Here is a 25,415-nt window from a genome sequence, read left to right as displayed (position 1 = left end):
AAGTAAGTCATCTACTTTTCAACCTGACAGTGTTTGTTGATAAAAACAGTTACAGAGAGCCAGATGGAGCACTTACACAAAGCTGATAGATGAGATAGATGGAGAGGATTTATCCTGTGGCAGGGGAGCTGGGTAGGACTAAATCTGTGCTGATGTCTAAGCATGGAGATGATCAGGCTAGGCAATTATTTCTTAACATACATATGAGTGACGGAGAGCAGAAATCCACACAAGCCTGGCTCTGTGCTGCTCTTCTTTGGAGGCAATCTTCCCCAGAGCCACCCTTGCACCTCACAGAAGCCTTTTCACTTGGCAGCTCCCTGAAATTTAGAAGCTGTTTTGCATTTCAAATTTATGAGTTATTTTGTATCTGGGAACTGCTGTTAAACAAAGGTCTTACTCTGAAGACCTTGGGCTGAAGATAAAACACTAAAGACATTCTGGCTGCTACAAGTTGGTGTTGAGAAATGAAGATGAAGAAAATCACCAAGAGCAGAACAGAGAAATTTCTGAGCTAGAGGGTTGTTCCGTTTCTCTTGTAGTTTATGGCCAGATGATATTGCTTTCTTCGGCCAGCCTAGGAAAGGTTATATACGATGGCCATTACTCTGATGCTGGATGATTTTTTTTTTCTTGAAGACTGTATCTGTCTAATATTAAAATGATGATCCAACATCATATTTTCAGATTGTTTCAATTGACTTGGAAAAAATCATGGTCAGGTAATTTTCACTGTCCCACAGAGGCCTCAGACAGTGATTAGATAGGGAGGTTTGATGACCAAGAGAACGGGAGCGTCAGAGCTGTATGTAAAACACGACTCTGCACTGGTGTATACCACTTCATCAAATGAGAAGACTGGTACCCTCACTGTCTTAGCCATCTCAGCCATTAAGAGATCTCACAGGAAGAGAGAAACCATCTCTCTGCTATCCCTAGCCTCAGTGTAACCTATAATCGCCATAGAGCAGAGCTGTAGGAAGCACTCACAGAGTGTTGAGGAGCATATGACTACAACCTTCAGCTGTTGCCTACCATTGGCCCCACAGCAATAACCCAAAAAACAGGACAAACAGCTAAGCTGGATAACCAGATGTACATATTGGCAAGTAAAGATGAATAAATGGAATAAATGTTCTTTGCCATTATTGTTACATGAACTCCTGGAGATTCATGGGGAAGGAGAACATTCCAGAATAAATATAACTGTGACAAAAACAAGGGGCAACAAGGGACCTGCAGTTACCTTGGCAATTCTGTCAGACCTCCAAGTGACCAGCGAAGTCCTCACTGGTTGAATTTCAGCCCAGTAGTCTTCATCCATACTCCATGCCATATGGCTGGACACTGACCATACTCTGAAGATAGGAGACTGACTTTATAAATAGTCTGTCAGCAGGAAAATTATTTCTGAGACACTCGATTAATAATGTAGGACACCAATGATCTTGGAAAACTTCAACATCAGTGCTGTACTTAGATGAACAGAACAGATGCTGACATCTTTGCTGCTGTTCCTTGGCTGAAGACAGATGTTTGCAAGGTTAGATGGAAAAGGCAAGAGTGTACAACCACACAGGAGTCAGTGGAAAACACGTGCAGCTTCCTCGTGTGGGGACTCAATCTGTATTCTGGGAAGTCTTTTAGGTTAAAATTGCTGCATGATTAAGTATGTGCCAGTGCCATTTCTTAGGAGCTGAGACAAGGAGCACACTCTTGTTACTTGTATGATGATGTCTGAATAGTCCTTGCAAGATAGAGAAAATGCAAGTGCATTAGGGAAGAGCAATAAATACCTTCAACTGCTCTACTGGATTGGATTTTTGAAGGGTGCTCCTGTCTCAAATGTTAATGGAGTGGCTTAATTTTCCTTGAAATGGTCATAATAAACTCAGGAAAATGTAATTCATGGATGAGGCATGATATCTGGTGTTAAAAAAAGCCCAGGTATTCTAAAAAGAGATTGTTCAGCAGCAGATCAGCTGTGTAAAAATGTGACCTCTCTAATGCTTCAAAGTTCAAAATGATTTGCTGGGTAAGTGTCATTTGAGCAAGTTAAAGCTTCACAGTTTACTAAAGGATGTGTTTTGTATTCTGGTCCAAGTATGACTACACCAGAAAATGCTTTCCCTGCATCATCTGAAATACCAAATGTAAGGCAAAAACTTGCTTCAAACTTCCACAAGGAGCCAAATTATCTCCATCCACAATAATATACAAACTACACAGTAAATCACCCTTCTGAAAACCTTTCATCCACTCCATACTTTCTTTCCAATATTCAAAGGCTTCTGTAAGTAAATCTCTCATTTGTTTTAGGGCATAAAAAATAGCCTAAGTTACAGACACTTTCACCTTGAGGGCTACACAGACAAAACTGTTATGGGGGTGGAGAGGTAAGTCCATGTTCCAGATGATCCTGGGGCCCTGCTGCTCTCAGAGCTGCCCCATCAGCCAGTCCCACCAAGAGAAACTTCAAAGCAAGCTTCTTCCTGCAGACCTGTGCTTGGTGCACGCTCAGGCATGATCAGACTTTTTATCTGATAGAAAATTTGCTGGGGTCAGTCTTCATCTACCTTTCTTCTTTCCATCTTTGCTTTTCAGCCAGGCAATTTTTCTGTCTCTATCTGTATAGCAGCTTCCTTCTACAGCCTCTAGAGAAGTCACCGGGAGCTTTCTTTGTTCATGCTGTGGGAACAGAAGCTTTAATCACACTGCCCTTGGTTACACGGACAGGTGAGCTCAGGCTTTTAAGCATTAATGAGATAAAGTTGAGGAGGAGTGGGGCAGCACGAAGCTGAAGGGGAATGGTCATGATTTGCTCAAAATATTGAGGTGAATGGCATGGAAGCCAGAACCAGTAACTTCATCCTTGGCTTTTGTCATAAGAAATAATCCTGAACAGAAAACACATCTGTGTCCACAGACTCCAGTGGCTCCTACACTGAAGCGAGTAGGACTGTTAGAGCAAGGAAGGAGGCTGATAAACAGCTCACTCCCTGGGCCAGCAGATAGATACAAGGCAGAAAATGGCTGGAGGGAGCCCAGAGCTGCTCCTAGACTATTGTCACAAGAGAATCACCTCGTCCTGCCACCATGCATTTGAGAGAGGTTTGAAGAGGTTCCTTGCTGTAGGATAAACAGTCTTGAAGTACTGATTTGCTGATAATGAAATTACTGTGGGATTAAACATGCATCATCCAGCCCATGTGCTGGAGGCACTTTCAGAAAAAAGCACCCCACCAGAGCTGCCATCTAAGTGTGAGGCGTAGATGATGCTCATTATTATGTAGGTATTATTTAAATCTTCTCATAAATTGGTAGGGAGAATTAAAAGACAGGGATTTTTCAAAAATAAGGAATTTCTACTATTAAAACTACTTTTGCACTTTGCAACTCTGAACCAATAATTATCTTCCATATACACAACATAACACAACTAACAAAATATGGTCCATCAGACTGTATCATCTACAATTATTTATCCATCTTTGTGTAACAATTTCATCATTTGATCAAATAATAACAGATTCCACAATATGTCATTCAAGTATCCCCAGTCTATCTATAATGATTTTCCTCTTGTCAGCTCATTTCTTGAACCTTTGCTGAATCTGGTTTCAATGGTACTACAAACAATCATCATTGCATTGTAAAACTGGAAACTCTCCACTAAAATAGTGTTTTGATCTGGGTTGCCATAGTAATAAGTCTGTGCTCCCCTCTTTGGAGGCCTTGTTATATGAAGTATCTATGATTTGCTCAGAATGGCCCCAGTTCATCTGTCAAAGTGGGTTTTTCCTTTTTTAAAATAATGATCTAGAAAATCCCTCAGTGGCAACAAATATTTTACAACCATAACGAGAAACATTGTATCACTCAAGCTTTGTAAATCCATGCCATTATTGCATTAGAATAAATCACTTTCCTTAGGTATATTACTTAGAAATATGCAATTCTAATTTTAGAGCGTGTATTCAATAGGGGGTATTTATTTTTTATGTAAAGAGAATTATTAACTTTGACTTCAAAAATACATCACATGTCAGATTGTGTTTAGAGGCCCTGCAGCAAAAAGAAAAAACTGAAATTCTTTCTTATTTCTATCAAAATACTGCATACATCCAGTCAGTTTCAGGTTTAGTTACTCTATTCTATTTTTAAGTGCTGATTTTTATAATGAGATCAGATATTACCATAGTTTTCACAGCTGCATGTTCAGATAAATGATATTCAGATTATATACTTGTAAAAATTAGAAGTCCTGAAAATTGATCAATGACACTGTAAAAAAATATCACTGTACATTCTTTTAAATAAAAGTGCTCCAGTCAGTTACAGTAATTTGATACATGAACTATGATTTTTCCTCCAGCAGGAATGAGAGTAAACAAACACTACATCAATGAGCCAGTGACAGACTCCATGGCAAAAAGTGAGGACGGAGATCATATTTTACCTAAGAAAAATGGTTAAGTTGGTTACTTTATGTAAGTCACAACCAGCTACAGGATTACTTCATGTAACTCACTGTCAGCTACTGCCTCATAATACCTGACAAGGGAATATTAAAATCATCAGTGGGAGAAAATATGGAAAGAATCCATCTGCATTCAATGCATTTTAATTAAAATGTAATTACCATACTATGAGGAATCTGCCAGCCCTGGCCCCCTCCCCACACGTGTTACAGCAGTGGACTCTGCTAAACAAGCAGGAAGGTGAACGGTGGTGCATGTGCATATTTCCTTACATTTTGCCGGTGACTTAGTTCTAAGCAGCGCTAGATCATGGAAAGTCTTCGGAAATAGTTTTATATCATTTTGCCAAGTAGATCCCCAGAAGACACTGTGGGGGCAGAGGTGCTACACATCTTCTGTTATAATTGACCTGGGCTTTGAGATTTCTCTGTCATGATGTATCCCAGAATGGTGCATGATGGGAAGAAACTTGTTATTCCTCCAGCAGTGCCAAATGGACAAGATCAAGTAGGCCTGGGACTTGAAAAAGAGGAAGAAATATTGACAGATAAGTAACCACTCCAGTAAATGACAGGCAGGCACAGGATGCCTGATTTCCTTGGGGTTCAGAGGTAATCTATTAACCTTAAAACATTTCAGTGCAAATTGAATGGATTTTTTTTTTTTTTTTTTTTTTAAAAGGAGAAATATAAGATACTTAAATATAAGATACTTAATTGAAGTCATTAGATCTGGCTTGAATTCTTTTTCTCCCTGCAAGTTATCCCTGTGGGGAAAAAAAAAAAAAAAAAAAAAAAAAAAAAACCACACACCTACAACTAAATGAACTAGAAATAGACTAAGTTTTACCCAAATGTTTATTCATAGTATTATTGTAATCATATCTGTAATGCAGTTCAAGAACATTGAAGGTGTCCTCTGAGAAGCTGTCATTTTTTTATGGCATTGTGACTGGCATTGAAACAATAGTTTTGCAATACTTTGGATGGCACCTCAACAACAGCCAGAGAAATACTAAAAGAAATAATTGTCAACAAGGTGCTATGGACTAATTAAGAGCAGAATACGCACATTGCAACAAACATGTCATTTAGTGAACTGGGTTCCAGTCCAGCTTGCACTGCTGCAATGCCCTGGTGGTATTCTCCTGGGTACTGTGTACAAATACACATACTCACACATCCTACAGCACCTAAGAACCAGGATGAACTGCTAGCTCTCCACATCAGTGTGGTCTCGAACAGAAGGAAAACAAATTCTGGATTCAGGTTCCATTATAGAAGATTTTTGCAATTTCTACTTTGAGATGTTCTCACCTTTCCACCGCTGACATCCAGGGGCTTTGTTGCACTGGTCTCCTCTTTGCCAAAAGAAGCACTGGTTCCGTATCTGGAATTCTATCAGCATTTGGCTGAGACTCCAAAAGGCTAAAAAAACATTCCTCCTCTCACACTTGTGTCCTCCTGCTGAAATCTTTTATCCTGCAAGGCTCTCTGGGTCAGCCACATCCAGACATTTACGATTCTATGTGATCAGTTTTACAAAGATCTTTTCTGACCCACCCTGAGTTTGTCTGCTACATCCCCACGCTCCATCAGCTCAGCAAGGACACAGTATTACTCTAAGTGCTCTCAAGCTGTGAGGGGCTAGGTTGGGCAAAGGCTCACTCACCAGTCTTACCACATTTCCTATCTCTTTCTCTGTGCACCTAAAGTCTCCTAATTGTAACCGTGCAGAACATAATGGGAAAAGTGTATCGACTTGTTTAATTTAAAACAGGTTATGTGAACTATCTTCACAATAACTACTTGTTTCAATAATTTATAACTATGATGCTATACCTGACAAAATCATTCAGATAACTAGAGCAATGTTCACTTTAAGTTTAAAGTCAAGGTCTTCCTTGCTCATTTTAATGACTTCTCTTGTGCACAAGATATTAATATTCCTGTGAGCAAACATGGCACTGACTCATTAATCAATAAGAGTTGGCTCCTCTACATAATAACAATAGCCGTACTGGATAATTAACTTTTGTTCCATTGACTTTAGTTTGTACATAATTTCCAGTGGCTGACACTGGATAATAAAAAGCTTTGCAGCTGAAAGGCACTTTTTAAAGTCCTTTTTACTAGTTTAGGAAAGTGATCCACACCTATTATTATAAGTAAAATATAGCATAGGTGTTGGTGTATGTCCATGCCATATTTAAACAGTAGCAACTGACAATAAATAAAAGACCTAATAAATATTGTAAGGCTTCAGTGAGTCCTGCTGTTAAATTGTAGCATACTGAAGGATTTGCATTTTCCAGTTATAGACATAACAGAGATAAAGGTATGTCTGCAATTAAATGACTATTCTATATAACTGGCAGATTTCCTCAGTACAGACTGGGCTAAGAAACACAAATGTGTACGCATCAGCTTTTTTTTTTCTAAATGTTTTTAATACTGGGGTAAGCACAGCAAAGCTAGCAACACCACAATCTTTACTGTAGCCCTAAGGGACTTGCTGTGGAGTAAGGTGAGATGCCATGTGGTCTATGCTAAGATATATATATATATATATATATATATGTATGTATAAATACATATGATACATACTATAGGTATTATATATGTATAATATATATATATTAGATATCTATATTATATCTATATCTATATCTATATAATACATATGGTGTGATGTATCATCATTATTATATATATAATATATATATTATTACATATATATATTATATATATATATATTATTTTTAATTCAGTCATTTCACTTACTCAGTTTACAAGATGGCTTGGCAGAAAGCTACAGCGGTATCTTCCAAAGGCTCATAGACACAGGGGCAGAAACATGGGACAAGGGCAGCAGACAATTCCTGGTTCCTGTCTCACACAGAGAGCCACCAGAGATCCATGGCTCTTTGCCTGGACCATCACTTCCTTTTCGTCTATAATTAGGGATTTTGGTTCACCGGGAATCAGTTCTTTATGCTTTCTTTCTTTAACAACAAACAAACAAACAAGCAAAAACACAAAGAGGGAGCCGATTTGATGTCATTAACAGAGCAGACCAGCTAGGGAAAATAATGCAGAGAAGATTTGGAGTCTTCAAAATCTACTTTTCTTCCAAAATGAAAATAATTTTTTGGGGAAAAAAAAAAGTGTCACATCAATTCAAATGCTTTCTTTTGACATTTTACATTTTTAAATTGTCTTGTCAACCAGAATACAATGCAGCATTAAATAAATCACACATGCAAGTATTTTCAAAAGCAAAAATTGAAATTCTCTATTCCACAAATACTAATCTGCCTGAAAAATCGTGATTTTCTATTTCTAGCTGTCTGACATGGCATTTTGGATAAGTCAGCCTGGCATTCTGCAGAGTTTCAGATATGATGGAAATGCAATTCATTTTGTGATGGAAAACTTGTTCCACTGAGTTTTCTGCAGTTAACTGTACATATTTGTTCTAGAAAAAACTCTGCTTATAATCCACCACAGAAAAGAAAGTTCAGAAAACATATGTACTGCAGTTTTTATCCATGACCCACTCTATTTTTATGATAGCTTCCTTTGTGATCTTGGGTGTTGCAGGGGCCAGAACTTTAGCTATGTAATCAGTGCAGTTCATTGATACTAACTGAGCTACCATGATTTGCCCCAGATGAAGGTCATCCCTTAGATCTGATGTTGATAAGCCATCCCCACAAATCCAAGCACAAACCATGTGTGAAATGTATCTGCTTTCAATTTCAAAGACCAAGATCTCTATTATTCATACAAAACACCCCACACAGAGAATGCCTTGATTAAGCCTTAATTCAAAAGCTAAAGCATATGAAATAAAGGAACCTGGCACAATCTGATAGGGGAAAAATGCAAGCTACTAAGTGAGTACTTATTTGCATTATACAGCATGTTCTCCAGAAGGAATAAAATATGCTGCAAGACAATGGCCCATCAACGTCTATATAGAAGTGAAAACATTCTTGTGTTCAAAATTGTGGAAATGTCAATATTTCAAAAGGTAGTTTTACGGTTCATTCAAGCACTGATAAGAAATCATTACACTTTTTAAGGATATTGATGATTACAGAGAGACATTTAATGGAGGGAAAGCCTTTTTTTTTTGCAGTTCGTTAGTTTGTGCATGTCTAATTGACTCTTCAAGACTCTTTTGCATGAGTCACTAAACACCGTTATAACCAACCTATTTTTATATCAGTTATAAGCAAACTTTTCCATCTTACAGGAATTTCCTTTCCATGTCTCCCCAATGAGTACTGTTAAGTTCCAGATGGAGTTTAATTCAGGAAATATATGAAAAAAACAGCAAGCATTAGCAACAAGCTACCAAGGAGTGGATTTATTAGATTAACCATCACATTCTGAATGTGATGGCCTCGGGACAAAGTGGGTTCACCTCTTTGCCTATATAGACAGATCATGATGATTGCTTGTAGGAGAGTTGTTAGTTCCTGCTTACTTTATCTGGGTATTAGAAGAAAGGAAAAAGCCTAAACACACTTATGTGAAAACTTCACTTAATCCAGCGGCACAAAGCAACACAAAGGTACCCACCATCCTGCCTCCACACATCCTGCATTCAGCTGGGCTGTGTGGGCACTCCTCCCTGAAGCTTCTTCACTTAGCAGGCTATGGGACTATATAGAGCACAAAAGGTATTGTGGTACAGCTGAAAGCACATGGATAGCTGTGGATGTTGAAGGCACTGGCTGGAGTCTGCAAAACAATACTACTAAAAATGACCTCCGAGGCTACTGCAAACTTCTGTGGCATACAATCAACTATTAACTCAATGAAATCATTTGTATCAAGAACACTGTGACACTGTCTGAACATGGAATGAAAAATAAAAAGACAGCCTTACATGTACATATGGTTATGGTCCAGTGCAATGAGTGTTACTTTGGTAATGCTGTTTGCTTCACTGAAGCATACTGGACAATCTTTAGAGCTTGTTATTTCTGCCAGAACTAGACTGGGAAAAAAGCACTGACACATATCTCAGTCCAAGATACAAACCAGAACCAAGGCCAATGTAAGACAAATGTTTTGCAGGTTCAAAGTCAAGAATGACACACTATGCAAAGCTTATGTGGTTACAGGAATTTCTTCCCCTGAAAATAATATTTCCTATTTTTATCTACCTCAGTTCTTGCCACTAACCCAGGGGACTGGAAGCAGAATTACAGGGCTCTGTGGAGAGATCCTGTTCTCAAGACATCTCTAGCCTCCATTTTCCTGAACGAATAGACATGGATCATTGGGATAACATGACTCTGATGAGCAATAGAATTTTTAGTTGCTTATTGGCATTCACAGCCTTTGGGGATTTACCCAATACTAGTGTAAATCCAACCAGAAAAGCTGTGCCAGCCCTATCAGCTGGTGTGCACTAACACTTTGATCCCAATCAGACTTGGAAGGTGGCCTTTACCTCCCACAGTGTCAGACCCGCTGCCCGGACAGCAGTGCAGCCACCCATATTTAGTAGCTGGCTCTGCTGCCTCACCTGCTTCCAGTTGGACTCAAAAACTTGTAGATCCCCCCTGGTTGCTGAGCCCCTTGGGCTTGGTGTCAGCCGGGGAATCAGAAAGGACCTCTGCAAACAACAGCAAAGTTACTCCATTGTTCCTCAAATTCCTCCTTAAACACTCTCCTTTGCCTATTAAAAAAAAAATAAAAAAAATAGCATGGTTAAGACTACATGCTATTCTGCTCTCTGTTGCTCCCTCTCATTCTGTCAAAGCTGAGCATGTTTCTGTGCCCTCTCTGTGTTTTGGCAGACAGATTTAAACTCTGGGGCATGAACAGTCATGGCCAGCGCCAAGCACAAGTTGGTCTTTGACCATAAACTGGACACGAGTGCTGTGTTAATACAAAGAGCAATTGGAAATGTTTGATGAATGAACTGTAGGATCCTTGTCTCCTTCAATGCAATTTCATTGCAGTGACATCCCTGAGTCATCCTGAACCAGGTAAGAAGCAGGGCCAATATTTTCTGATGACAGTATTTGCATCATGTACATCTGCCCACTGCTGCTAACCTTGTAGCTGCTGTAGTCTGACTTTAAAACCAAGAAGCCTGAAGAAGCAGAACTACTTTGCACTGCTACTAAGCCACCTCTGTAATTGCTCAGGTTCAGTGGAGAAGCACTCTGTTTTATGCAGCGTGAGTCCCCAGCCCAAGTAAAATACCATTAAAAGAGAAACCTAGATCTTGGTTGTGTTACATGGGTTCCCAGGTCATCTCTTTACCAACAAATGAGGAGCATCTAATTTTCATAAGCCAAATTGATGAATATATGTGCTGTTGGGGATATTAGAGATTGAAGTCAGATTGCCTTACTTCCTGGTTGGCTTTAAAACATATTTGGTTAGTTCCTTTCTCTGTCTTACACCCTAGAAGAACATCTCTTTATACCTTGACTACTGATATATATATATATATATTTTTGAAAATAGCCTCTTTCCTTAGGCCCGCACATTTTTGTCTCCAAAAGTGTCCATGTAAAATCTGTTGTCACCTACCACCAGTTGAAGGAAGGACAAATGCAGTTGTATTTTTACTTAATCTTATGTTTAGCTGCATTAGAACATACTGGTTATTAAGAAAATGTAGTGCCCTCATCAGGGTGTTTAGCACCCAGTTAAAAGCTTAAAAAAAGATAATTCTCATCAGGATTAGTGACACTGTGAAATAAGGATCCAGCAACAATGCTGGTTCTTCCCATAGAAGACAATCGTAAGACATTGATCGTTAGATCTGCATATCTCCCATGTCTGCATTAAAAATGTCCTATTGACAGTGTTGTGTGATTTTTTCCTTGAAAGAGCCAGCAGCTTCATACCTCCAAAAAGTTCCAGACTTAAGATATTATTATATCAAGTGTTGTGGGAAATTGAGGCTACTGTTGGGTCTGGACAGAAAAAAGCTCTTTTATGGACACTAATCCTGGGAAGTAGCCCAGGTAAGTAGGAGATTATTGCCATATTCTAAATCAGCCAACCCTTGAGACAAAGTTGTATTCTAGGAATATGGCATTAACATTATATTGTGAAATTTGAAAGAAAGGATTGTCCATGTCATCTCTACCTCCTCTGTCCCAGAATGTTTGTACATATGAAAAGTCAGTTAAATGTCTACTCACTCTATCACTAATTTTTTCCAGCTGCTGGGAGGCTGTTCTGCAGGCTGCAGACACATCCTGCAAAGAGGTAACACAACCATGATGTTAGCACAGTGGCAATACAGATGGGATCCTCTGCTTCAGACTGAGGCATTCTGGAGGAGAAGAAAGGGATGTGGACATATATGTATCTCCTATGTCTCCCTGTGCAATGGCTTGGAAGTGAGCATTCTCTACAACATAGTGAGCCATTACTTTATTTTTGATACCTTAAAGCATGTACATAGTACAGCTTTAGGTAGGATATGCTGAACCTGAGAAGAACAGGCACATTTAAATTTTATTCTGGCTAGTTCAGTTAATCCCTGCAAAACAGAAGGACTGCAGACATTAATTTTTCATCTAGCTAGCTCTTATTGAACATATCATCACTAGTTACTTAAAATTTAATCAATTTTTAATAAAAAAAAATGATACTGGAATATGAAACATGAAGTAACACATTATTGTTTTGCAAAAGGCTGGGCTTTTAAAGATAGTATTGTAATCTGGAAACAGACTGAAAAATGTAAAAAGGTTACACCCAACATTAAAAGTAACCTATATGTTCACAAAAGCCTAGATCTTCTCAAAGCAGTAATAATTCACTGCCTGAAGATACCCTTATTTTTATATTTTCTGTATGTTCGGTATTCATTACAGCAAATTATTGCAGGATTACTGCAACATTTTTTTCTTTGAGGTACCATTCAGTAAAATCTAATTTTTGTGTAATCTGGATTTTTTTTTCATTGTCTTCATTTGCAAAATCTGCTTTCATCAGCCTCCAAGTCTGACTAATTGCCAGTCACTTCAGTTTCCACATTATTTTCACTTCTTGAATTTTATATAGGTGATACTCAAAAGTCTTTTTTTTTTTTTTTTTTTTTTTTCCCAAAGTGAAATGCGCACTTTAAAATTCATTACCACCGAAAGTGTGTGTGCATGAATGCAAGAATGCCTACTTCTCTTTCACACTATAGGGCAAACAACCAGACTTAAAATGCTTCATAATTAGGGATTTTACCATATTGTAGCAGAAGATGTATTTGCTTACTGTTACTGCAGAGTCAATTATAAATATGCAAAATTCAAAGTGTGAGTGACCAGGCCACACTTAGCAGAAATAATAAGACTACAGCCAATTAAAACAGAAAAAGGTTGAGTTCTCACTTTTTCACCCAGTGTGTTTCTGATGCTGACACAACAACAGCTGTGAACTGCCAAAGTCATCACAGAGAAGTGACTCAGTCTAGCCTCTGCCAAAATGAAGAGCAATTGGCCTAAAAGCCAGATGTTCTTGCCAAAGTTTCCCATGTAGAAGGACTGACAAAATGGTGGCTCAGCATACATGAATCATTACACTGTGCTGTTATTTCCTTGTAGGAATATCAGTCTTGTGAAGTTGAAGCATAAGTAGACAGTGAGACAAATAACTTTACATCATTAGAATCCTGAAAATTGTGTTTCTTGTCTTTATAACAATTACCTATCTATCTTTCTGTAAAACAAACACTTGAAATTTGCAATTGAAACTGTATAAATATTGTTTTTACTCTTCTTCCCATAATAGAATCATTACGTGAGAAACATTAAACTAGACATTTGACTTTATTGATCTTTTCATGGACTAATGGTACAGGGAGTCATTTTCTGCCTAGACTAATTAATTGATAGACTAATTCATTGATTAGGTTCTCCATAGTGTAGTTGGTATTGACAAATACTGAATCTTTTTCCATCAGTTGTATTTGTTTGCACTGATTACGTTGGCTGTTTCAGTTAAGCAATTATGATAGCTCAAAAGCGACAATCAGATCCGCAGCTGGTGTAAATCAGGCTCTCTCTACTGAAGTCAGAAAGTTGTGCTATTTAATTCAGTTCAGCTATAGGACTTCAAAGATTTAATAATGATCTTAAAAAAAAATCCAAAACAATAACATCTAACATAACTAAGATTTCCCAAGATAGATTTTCCTAGGTGATTTGTTCTTCAGGTAACCCAGGGAGTCGCAAGGGCACATTGATCTTACACAAGAAGGAAACTCTGAGCTGGTTTTAAGCTCATGAAGAAGACTCTCCAGAGACACTGAAAGAAGATGAAATCAAGAGCTTTTAGGACATCTGGAATGGGAGCCCCAGGAATGCAATCTGTCAAGATTTTTCTGAAGCAGTTTCCTCACACTGCTCTCTAAAACCAATTACTTCCTGTGCTCAACATGCTCATGGAGACTTCCTCTTTGATGCATGGCATAGGATAAAATAAAATGCATGGTCTTCATTAAAACGTGAGTAGTTGCCAATGCATAGGCCATATATTTGTAATGCTTTTGCTGAACATGGGATAGCCAGAGTAATATACAATTCTGCATAAAAACTTCACAGGAAGAGATGTGCAATCAAAAATGTATATGGAGAATAGTGTCAGGAAAGAATATGATTGTGCTAAAAGAATGTTTTGTGCCCTTCACACACACAGAGAACAAACAGCAATTTGCATCTCAGAATTCAATGACACATAAATAAAATCAATAGAAAATTGACATTACAAAACCAAAACATATTAAAGCACAAATTTAATCTCTGTTTCTCATTGTGGCCTTTGTAATGGAGGATTTGCCTGGAAGATATTATACTGCAAATAGGCTCACATATACTGGGTATGTCCTAAGCAGTCATTCTTAATGTAGTCCAATTATCATTCCTTATATACTAAAGGGGATGATCTACTATGCTCTTGGCTGACCAGCAGTATAGAGCAACGTAGCCTGACTCTGCTCACATGCCAGTTTTAAATAGATGCCTTTAGTTTATCACAGTTGAATTTATTCTTGATTAGTGCCAGCAAATTTCAAAACTTCATGCAAAATCAGGCCCTATGAACACAGTAAACCTCTGAACTCTGCAACATTTCCATTTAAGATGTTCTGTTTTTCACAAAAAAGATGTAGAATATACAAAATCGGATTAAATATATCCTGTTCTCATCATACTTTTCTCCTTTTGATAAGTTATTATCATCAGTACTGTATTATTCTCTGCAGTGCAAACAAATTATTTTAAACATTATTACATGGACTACATCTTTCTTAGTTAAATTCGTATTGTCATGTCTCTGGATGTGCTAGCACCAAATCTTTAAAACTGTAAAACATCCAGGAAAAGTCACACAGAATCACACAGAATCACAAAGAATTTCTAGGTTGGAAGAGACCTCAAGATCATCGAGTCCAACCTCTGACCTAACGCTAGCAGTCCCCACTAAACCATATCCCTAAGCTCTACATCTAAACGTCTTTTGAAGACTTCCAGGGATGGTGACTCCACCACTTCCCTGGGCAGCCTGTTCCAATGCCTCACAACCCTTTCAGTAAAGAAGTTCTTCCTAACATCTAACCTAAAACTCCCCTGGCTCAACTTAAGCCCATTCCCCCTCGTCCTGTCACCAGGCACGTGGGAGAACAGACCAACCCCCACCTCACTACAGCCTCCTTTAATGTACTTATAAAGAGTGATAAGGTCGCCCCTGAGCCTCCTCTTCTCCAGGCTGAACAACCGCAGCTCCATCAGCCGCTCCTCGTAAGACTTGTTCTCCAGGCCCCTCACCAGCTTCGTCGCCCTTCTCTGCAACCGCTCAAGCACCTCGATGTCCTTCTTGTAGCGAGGGGCCCAAAACTGAACACAGTACTCGAGGTGCGGCCTCACCAGAGCTGAGTACAGGGGGACAATCACCTCCCTAGCCCTGCTGGTCACTGTTCCTGATACAAGCCAGGATGCCGTTGGCCTTCTTGGCCACCTGAGCACACTGCTGGCTCATATTCAGCCGACTATCAACCATCACTAATGGTATGACTAAGTCATACCATTGTTGGTGATTTTTCCTTCTGGAAACATCTGCTCAGGACTTCATCTGACACAATTGTACACTGGACAGCTCTTGGTTAGACATGAGACCAAGGACCTTCAATTTATCACCCAGTTTAATCTCACAGCATCAAAGATCTCAAACACACGAGCACACATGAGCCCAATACTGCCTTTACTTCCCAGTGACTAGGCTCTCCAACTGACTCAGGATCTTGACAGACATACACTGACCTTGATGTTGTCATTACCAATGGAAGTGAAATCCAGTTCAAACTTCCAGTCATCCAGTTCATTCTTCCAGTCTGACTTTCCATTGCTCTTTCTCCTGATTCAGTATCCTTCACCTTCTGTTGTGAAGTCTTGTTAAGCTTTAAGCATTTTCAAACGGTTGGTCCATCCCACCTAGAGAACTACTGAAAATGAAACCTTGACAGACAAATAGTAAAGTCTGACTGATGTCAAAAATAGTAAAATAAAAAATATTTGGTAATTGTGGTATCACTACTCTCAACCGCATTTGTGTATTTTTGAGTAAATGAATGATTGTCTTTTCTAAATTATGTGGGAAAAAAAAAAAAAAAAGAAAAACAAACCAGAGAGTCATTCATACCAATTACATTGAAATCTTCTCAGCAGGGGGAAGCATTCCAGAACTGTCATTTTTTCTGCAAATTGCAGATTTCTATTTCCCACACTAGTCACGATAAGCAGACTAATGTGTATTATTCATGCTATCATCTCTTACTTCTTTTGAAACATCTGCTCTTGCCCCAGGTCAGAAACAAGACATGGCTGATATAGGATGATTGCTTCTATATTTCTAAAGCTTTGGCCACACACTCACCTCTAGGCATGGACAGAAAGAGCAGCTACCTGTGGCACCACACTGGCAAAGCTGTAGTGCCGAAGTAAAACTGTTCCATGCCACTAGTTGATGGCTCTACATCAGACCCTTAGATATACAGGATTGTGCTGGTGTTGCAAGCAAAGAAAAGATTTGACTGAGTCATGTAGGAGATAGATACAGCTGTAGGGCAGAACTCAGCTTTGTTCCTTCTTCCCCTTCTTCCCCTTCCAACAGGATGCAGGCAGGGCTGGGCTTCAGCCTCATCCCCAGCACCTCATTCTTGGGATGACAAGACTCAGGTTTGCCAGCTTTGCTGAGGAGCCTTGAGCCAGTGCTGGCTGTCACACACAGGGTCTGCAAACAGCCATTCAGCCCATGACCGTGCAGTGCAAGAGGCTAAGGTGTAAAAAGCCCTACAGAGATACTGGGTAAGTTAGGTTATATCTAGTTATTCTGATATACCTTTGTTCAGGAGCTACACAGAATAACGTTATTTATATTCACAGTAGCAAGTTTTTTTCTTTCCCCAAGGAAATCTTGCTTTGTGCTCCACACTTACTTACAGTCATAGCCATTACATTTTTTTTTTCTTTTTCTTTCCTGGATAATGTCAAAGCACCAAATTTTCTTACAAAAACTTTACAAAGGAGGAATAAATTAGATACAGAATTAGATAAAACTTCTACCTTGTTCATCTCAGATTCCTGATTACAAAAATTTCACTATCAGTAGTTTCAGCAGAACTCACAGGTCACCAAAAACACCAAATATTTAAATCAATTGTCTCAACATATAATAGTCCTTAGGCTTTCAAAAATATACTTGGAGGTTGCCAGAAAAGCAACATGATTTAAATGTATTATTTACTATTAGTGTTTTCACCAGGAAAGTTCATTCTGTCTTCAGAGTGACAATAAGAAACAATTACTGAAAAGGGTACACAGTTCTCTAATTTAGTTTTCAGTAGTTGATGAATGAAATGGGGAGTGTTGACCACACTAGGTCACAGAAAAGTCATTCTGGTACACTTCTGCTCACCTCTGACAAGGTGAGGTTTATACACTAAATAATAATGGTCCTAAACAATGCCTAGCCATGCAAAAGCTTAGTTTCTTATTATTGTTGAACATAGCAGAAATCTGCCTGCTCAGTCTGAGCAACTGTTTCTCAATCAATAATTAAGTAACTTTAAGGTCCAGATCTATACAAAGATATTGATATTTTCACTGAAAATGAATCAATATGAACAGGGTAAAGCATCTGAGTAAGCCTTTTCAATGGCAGTGTTTTGGCTGTGAGAAGTAAATTAATTGATTATATGAATGACAAATATTGGACAGCCAAAGAAAGTCTTTTCACACTTTCACAAACCTTTTAAGCACCTCATTTCAATTCTTTTCTTTGTTTCCCATGTCTTTTTTTCCAAATTTGTTTATTTATTTATTTATTTATTTATTTTTAATAGAATTTGCTGGTCTTCCTGTGAGTATATAATGCAAATTACGTCTTTTTTATTTTTACATTAATAAGCAGAGTTCAGGTGAAGTGTGTCAAAACAAAAGAGCAAGCTGAGAATTCTGGAAGGAAGGGCATTTCCCGGGTGATAAGATTTGAGGGATCCTGCTGGAAAGGCCAGAGTGAGAGAATGGAGACCTACTAGCAGACTCTAAGTGAACAACATACTGAGAGATGGGAAACTTTAAGAGAGAGAAAAATACAGCCATGCCTTTGGTTTGATGGACAAGAAACGGTTCTGGATAGATCTTTTCTACCATATTCTCAAGACATATATTCCCAAGGAAATCCAAATTAGCTGACCTGGACTCAAGGACAAGACATTGTAGCAGTTCACATAAAGATGCCTCTACTTACAAAAAACTCCAGTTGCTCCCACAAGACTTTTTGGACCCACTGTGCCCTGGCATGTGTGCACCAATACTCACGCAAAGGCTGTGCTCACACGTGAAACCAGAAGTGCTCCATCTTTTGTGGGTGAATTTGTAGCAGTTCACTGAAGATTTAGCCTTAGAGTTCAGGCCAGGTAAGGGCAGATTCTCCCACAAGCCCTGGCATCTTCACAGCTCTCTCTAGAAACAACAGCAACCAGCAAGCTTGCTCTGACAATTCTCATAACACAATAAAGCTCCAGCAAACACTGGGTTGGCTCTTGTTCTTCAGGCTGACAGATTGAAGCATTTTGCATCTTCTGGAAGCAGGGCAATGTGTCTGGAGGGCCACTGGTCTGAAAACAAAACAAAACAAAACAAAAAAACAGCAGTGGGAAAATCACCATAGTCTGCAACCTCTCAGAGGATGTTTCTGAGGCTGGGTGAGTCCTAATGCCACTAAGAATGGAGAAGCAGGGGGTGCAACAGTGAAGAGGCCAGGAAACAGAAAAGTGACTCCTTAAATCCACTTGCACTTTTTCCCAGGTTCTGAGCTTAGCAAATTCAGTTCAAAGCAATATTATTTTAATTGTTACAAGCAAGTACAATATAACCTCACCACAGAGACTGTACTCAGAATGAGCAGCGAATAAACACCAAAATTAGAGCATCTTTCTTCAAGTATATATTTACTGTACGAAGGGAGGGGAGAAATGCAAATAGACAAGTGGGAGAGTAGAAATGCCAATTTTATTTGTCCAAACAACTTAGTGGTAGAAGAGGTATTGTTATCTTTCCTAATCTCCGCAGCCTTTCTTTTTCCTTTCTTTTCCTCTTATAGTGTTTTCTCATTTTCATTCAAATTCACATTTTTTTTACCTTTAAGCAGTAATTTCTTTTATTGTAAAGAAGCAAGTCAAAGAAGACTAAGCTTTGCACTGGCCTTTTGTGCATATGTAGCTATCAAGTGGCAGCATTGGTTCTTGGGCCATTACTTTTGTTGATGGTCATAGAATAATTATCTGCTGCTCCACAACTCCTGTGAGCTGTTGTTGAGGCTTCAATTTTCTGAAAATATTTTAGTTTGTTATTATTATTGTTATTAAATGGATACACATTCTTATCTGTAAAGGTTGAAACTCCACTTTTCCATCTGTCTCTGCCCTTTTTGGAACTGTATGTCCCCTGTGGTATGCAGCTCAGAAGTGTTCACTTCTGTATTGGTAAGAAAGAAAAAACAAAGGATGAATATGTGACAGAATGGAAAATACTGAACTATAAAAATGACCTCAAAACGGCACTAAGTAGTTGCACAATACAGAAAGACCCCACTCATAAATAAATATTAATCTGCCTTGCATATAAGATCGATAATTAATGTTGGAGAGGGTGTACAAGCCATTTCTCAGTGTAAAAATGTTTTCCCCTTTCTTTTTTTAATCAACATCCAGCACTTTGAAATCTCATGTCCCATTTTAAGCATTTAAGATGTGACTGGTTTGGTTATTTTTATAAAAATCCTATCTAATATTTATATAACAAAACCTAATGATTCCTGATGTGTTTCAGTTTCAACCATAATCTAGTGTCTTCTATTCATAAAGTGAGCCTTTGTAGTTGTTCAACAACACAGCACAAAAGCTGTCTAGCAGAGCAGTTAGCTATTACTTCTCTATCTCCAAAATGATAAAACAAACAAAAATCCCCACATCGCCTCACTGCCTGACACTGACAAAACTTTATTTTCTGAGCACAGACTACAAACTAATTAGCCAACATTTACAGCTCCCCAAACTGGCTGAAATATTATTTCACAGACATCCAAACCTACAAGAACAGCAGGCACAAAAATAAAAATCAAAGCAGAAAGCAGAGAGAAAATCTAGATGAAAAAAAGATATGTTGCTTCTTAACCCTGGGTAGGAGAATTTCATCCTGCACAAAGTCTGTTCCCCCCTTGAATGCATTGTTGTGCCCTGTGTCCATTGTTTGGGCAGCCAAAACCACGGGGGTAGTTAGTACTTGCAACAGAATTATGTACCACCAGTGGAAATGACTAGTGACATGTCTTAGTGTCAGCCTATGATCTCGTTTGAGTCTTGACAGGCAAAAGGTACAATTCATTCAAGGACACTGGCTCAGCTGAGGTGGCCACATACGTGGCAAGAAGCCCTTACCATGTTCCATGTGGCTGCTTGTGTACTGCTCTGATGGGACATCCCTGGCATTCCTATTGAACCTTATAGATCCCAGCCTGAGATCAAAGAGCTTGAACATCCTATTTCATCTCTGCAACAGGAAACAATTGTGCCATCCTAGGAACTTCCAAGTTTTCCTTTCTATTTGCTCCCCGCACTGCAAAGGCAACTAAAATTCTAGAGGTTGCACAGGAAAACATGCTGGAGGGTGCTGCTATGTGAGATTTGCTTCTAAGCAGGGTAGCATGTAACATGAGATAACAGGTAAAGGGCAGTGTACATCCCTGCAGCATCACAAATTGGCAAGAAAGAGAAGTAAAAACTGTGCTGAGGGCCACGAAAGATACAGTATAACCCTGGATTCTATCTAGACATCCTTGGACTTACATCCATGGGAGATTTCTGATTATCTCAGTTATGGCCTTCTCAGATATATACAGATCCTCCTCACAGCCTTCATCCAACCTGTAAGTGAATATAATAAGGATAATGAATTAGGATATCTGAAGGATAAATTAATTATCTGGTCATTTTTGCTGAAGCTTTTTTTTTTTTTTTTTTAGTTTTATGTTTGTTTGTTTGTTGTTTTAATTGAAAATAATAACTTCTTTCATAAAAGCAGCAAGGCAACCTTTTAGTCACACTAGCCTCAGGCTCAGTCACAATACATATTTTATCCTTTCTTGTTACTTGAAGGCAAGACTCATTGGTTGGAATGGGACAGATGAAAGTTAGTAACATTCTATAGACTTTTAAATTTTCTTTAATTGTTTTTAGATATAATTTATATATCTAAAAACAGAAGGTAGTGAAGGTGGTACAAGTGGTGGCTTCATGTAAAGGCAGATTTCTTCATTATACAGATAGCATTGAAGCAAGGAGTCTATGAGATTGTGGAATCTCCAACCTTGGAGGTTTTCAAGACCCAACTGTACGAAGTCCAGAGCTTGTACAAAGTCCAAAGTCTAATCTTAATTCAGTGTTGAGGAGAAGGAGGAGGAGGAAGAGGTTGGACCTCTCAGGATCTCTTTCAACCTGAATGATTGTATTGTATACACACATGTCAATCCATCAGTAAAACAATCAAGATGATCTAGTAAAAAATCTGTGATATCTCACCTTCGAGTAGTCAACAGTGTTTCCAAACACAGGACTTCTATGGGAACACTGTAGATGATTTTTTATTTGTAAGATCCTACATGTTAGATGCAATACTATGAATGTGGCTTCTTATGGACTAATTCCTTAAGCCCTTTATTTTCTTGCCTAATGAATCAAGAGCAGCAAATGCATTCCTGTTTTTATTTGTTGAGAAAATAGTACAATATAAGTGAAAAAAAAAAATTATAGTTGCTGCAAAAATCAACAGAATAATGCTTCTTTATATATTCCAAAAAACAGTGCTCATAGCATTTTTAAACAGCTTTTGTTATTAGCCAAATGAAATTCTGTACAGTGATCCCTTAACTCTCCTGTGCCAGGTTATCAGTTATTTCAAGCAAGTGTTAAAATCTCCATCACTGGCAAAGATAAATTATATTTTCTTTATCAAACTTGCATCAACATGCCCATCAAGCTGAGCTGGAAAAAGACTCTTTAACAGTACAGTGTAGGTGCTGCTGTTTGTGATTGTGAATGTACCTGAATCTAAATTTTGCTGATATAGTGATCTCTATATATATTTGCAAAAAGTTTTTATTTTCAGACATATTTTTAGAACAGTTTGTCACATTGCAATCTACTCTAAATAAAATCTCATAATTTAGTCCTGTCTTCTCAATTCTTTTAATTAGGAAGTCTGAATCTCCCAGACAGTAATTCTATTTTTAATTTTATAATCATGAATCACCACATTTTTTTCTGTTTGTTCTTATTTATGTGGCTTCCAAAATACTCAAGCAACTACAGATTGAAAAGGCATGAATGCACAAGTAGAGTTCATCCAATTTGGGGGAAGTAGGAAGGATTAGTGTATTAGTCGCTCTTCAGATGACTTTGAGCCTCATTCTGTGATGAGAACGGAGTTTCCTCCGTCATTTGTAAATATGCAGAGAGATGGTGACACAACATCCTGATACACTAATAATTTCACAAAGTATTCAGGAGAACTATAATGACTGCTCTTCTACAGTTTTATGCATTGTAAACAATGAAGACTCATACCTGTATAACTTGTACATATTGCTTCAGACATTGGAAGAGTATTCTATAAAAGTGATTAAAGTGATTGCTGTTAATCATTGCTATAAGAATGAACTTATTTTCTGAACTCTGTGATGGGTGAAATAAACACAGTATTAAGATGTCTCATGTACAGACATCAAAATCTGCCGAGTTCATTTCTGTCTAACCTAAAGAAATGGACAAGCTAATGCATCACATAAATTTCACTGATGAGTGTCAGGACTCCAACACAATACAAACCCACAGAAAGCAATGTAAACATAAATCTTTCTAAAAGCAAAGCTGAGGCAAAAATATTATTACTATATCCAAAGATGGAGACAGTATGTGTACTCAATAACACAGAAGAGTCATCCCAACCCAATTTTAGTGGGGAATCTAAACTCCATCCATCCCCCCCCCCAATACGTGCGGTGTCCAGTTTTGATCTCCTTTGGAGTCAATGGCAAAACTTTTACTATATTTTCATGGAGCAGAATTAGCACATAGGTTTCAAACCAACCTGTCTGAGACAGAACTTCTGCTAAACCTCACCCCTTGTGAACAGGATTCTGCTTTTCAAGTTTAGCAAATCTGTGCCCTGAGTTGGTGGCACAGATTTAAGACTAACATGGTGTTTGATTTCTCTTAACATGACTAGATTCTTGAAGCATGCATGTGTGTCTGTGTGTCCCTTCTTGTACCCGTTTCTCTTGCATTTCACATTTCTGTCAATATAGCCTCGAATATTTGAATCCACTGATAGAACAGATGCAGTAGTTGGAAACAGCTATAAAGTATTACTCATCTTGCTAATCAAAATGACTGTCTGTTAAATAAACCATGAAAAAAAGCTTTTCCACCATCAGTGAAGTGGAGTGGAAATCATATAGACTGTAAAGATTCCACCATGGAAGTAAAATCAACAGATCAAATTTTCCTACTACAACAATTCTATGTGCTAATGCACGTTTCCAAAATAGTTATAGAAATTTCACTGTGTTTAGAAAAATGAATTTATGTAATGACACAAATGTTCCTTCAGGTATTTTGCATAAAATCTACACTTACAGAGAGTGCTGAAGAAGTGTTTTCTGCTTTCTCAAGATTCATAATCCAAGGGGAGATAATTGCCCCATATGTTTTTGCTGGCTGTGCATTACATGGTGTGTATATATATATATGTTTAACTCAGGGTAGTATATATCTATGGCAAATGTGACAAAGTGGCTGTTTCTGAGCTTATGGGAAACATTGAGGAGACTGTTCAGTCTCCCAGAAAAATAAAGTTTGAGAAAAAAATCATTCCTAAGTAAAATTTATGGCTGATAATTTTTGCCTTTCATTAGTCTGTCCCCTAATGAGAAAGCTCCTTTTCTGGCTCACTGTGGTTAAGTTATCCTATTTTCTATCATATTCTTTAATTCTTAGAAATGCTATTAGAAAAGATACCATCTCTGGTTATATACTCTTCGTCTATTCCCTTTTGCCACTTAAGCACTTACTGCTGTGGGCCGCTCCAGTATGAAACACTCCAGAGGAAACAACCTAGCCCTGAGTTATTTCTCTCACTTCTTTGGGTCATACCAGATTAGAAAGCAAGCAACCTTCTCCCACAGCTTTCTGGTACCATAAATGATTTGCTATGACCCTTAGCTCTTCCGTTATTGAAATGTAACTGGAAGTTAAAAGGCATATACATTACAGATGTGCTAATTTTATGGAGCATGACGAACTTCCTGCTACCAAGTTTATATATCTGCACAGAGGGGAAGAAGAGGGAAGAGTAAACAAAATACATATCTACTTATAGCACAGGAGCAGAAAGAGCAAATCTGCTTCCTCTGAAACACTTTATATTCCCCAGCACTGGATATCCAATACGTGGGATATGCAGTCTGCAGCAAAGGACTTGGCAAGTTCTCTAAGACCAGTTGCCCTTCTGTCCCACATCTGGATCTGTTTTTCCCTCCCCAGGTCCCTTTTCTCTTTTCCTGGACCCTTCTCTACTGTCACAGTCATAGATCCACATTCAGTGCTGTGGCTGCTGCTGCAGTGTGACCTAGTCACACCCTTGCCGAGGCAATCGGCTCCGGGGCAGACACGTTCTGCAGCAGAGTGGGGGATCGGGACAGGTAGGGCTTTTTTCCAGCATTGAGGCCACTTGAACCAGCCGAGGGTACCGCCGGAACCCGGCTGCCCTCGCGAGGAACGCTGACGAGGCGTAGGCGGAGCCAGCAGCGCTCCCTCTACCCTGACGTTCAAAAGCAGCCCCTAGGGAGCGTGAGCGATCAGGGCAGGCAGTTCGCGCGGGTAGGGCGCGCTGAGGCGGGGCGGAGCGTCCCTCCCTGCTCAGGAGAACACCTCGTCTATCAGCTGCCTGTCTGAAGCTAAACCGCAGTGGTCTGCGCTAGGCAGAAAGCTCCTTCTAGAAAGTCTGTGATAACCCAGAATGAATGCCTGAAAAAATGCGGCAGTTCAGGTCTCTGGATGCAGGGAGTGTCTGAGCCGTGTGTATGAGGTGTGAGCAGGTGGATGACCTGGTCGGCCTGGTGGCGGAGCTCAAGGAGGAGGTGGAGAGGTTGAGGGCCATCAGGGAGTGTGAGTGAGAGATAGACTGGTGGAGCAACTCCCCGCCAGGCCTGAAGGAGAGGTACCGGGCTGAGACACCCCAAATGGGGGTGGACCCTCTGCCCTGTCGCAGTCGGGCAGAGGGAGGAGACCTGGGAGTTGAGGAAGAACGGAGACAGCTTCCTACTCGACCTCGCAGGC

The 25,415-nt window shown here is 39.0% G+C and overlaps 1 long non-coding RNA gene across 4 annotated transcripts; it reads right to left on the bottom strand.

Annotated features, from left to right (window-relative positions):
- Window positions 1-13,638: 13,638 nt before the first annotated feature.
- Window positions 13,639-24,822, bottom strand: LOC311440959. Of its 4 annotated transcripts, none has more exons than XR_014695672.1 (5): window positions 23,715-24,822; window positions 20,868-20,945; window positions 18,340-19,497; window positions 15,781-15,975; window positions 13,639-13,771 (listed from the first exon to the last, which is right to left on the bottom strand). It is a non-coding gene; the product is annotated as an uncharacterized lncRNA (long non-coding RNA). The 4 variants fall into 4 exon arrangements; XR_014695673.1 differs by having other exon boundaries at window positions 15,781-15,962; XR_014695674.1 differs by having other exon boundaries at window positions 15,781-15,959.
- Between the last annotated feature and the right edge of the window lie 593 nt (window positions 24,823-25,415).

Source organism: Aythya ferina, assembly GCF_964211825.1.
Source record: "Aythya ferina genome assembly, chromosome: 8".
Classification (NCBI taxonomy): Eukaryota; Metazoa; Chordata; class Aves; order Anseriformes; family Anatidae; genus Aythya; species Aythya ferina.
This window is presented reverse-complemented; position numbering and strand designations above follow the sequence as displayed.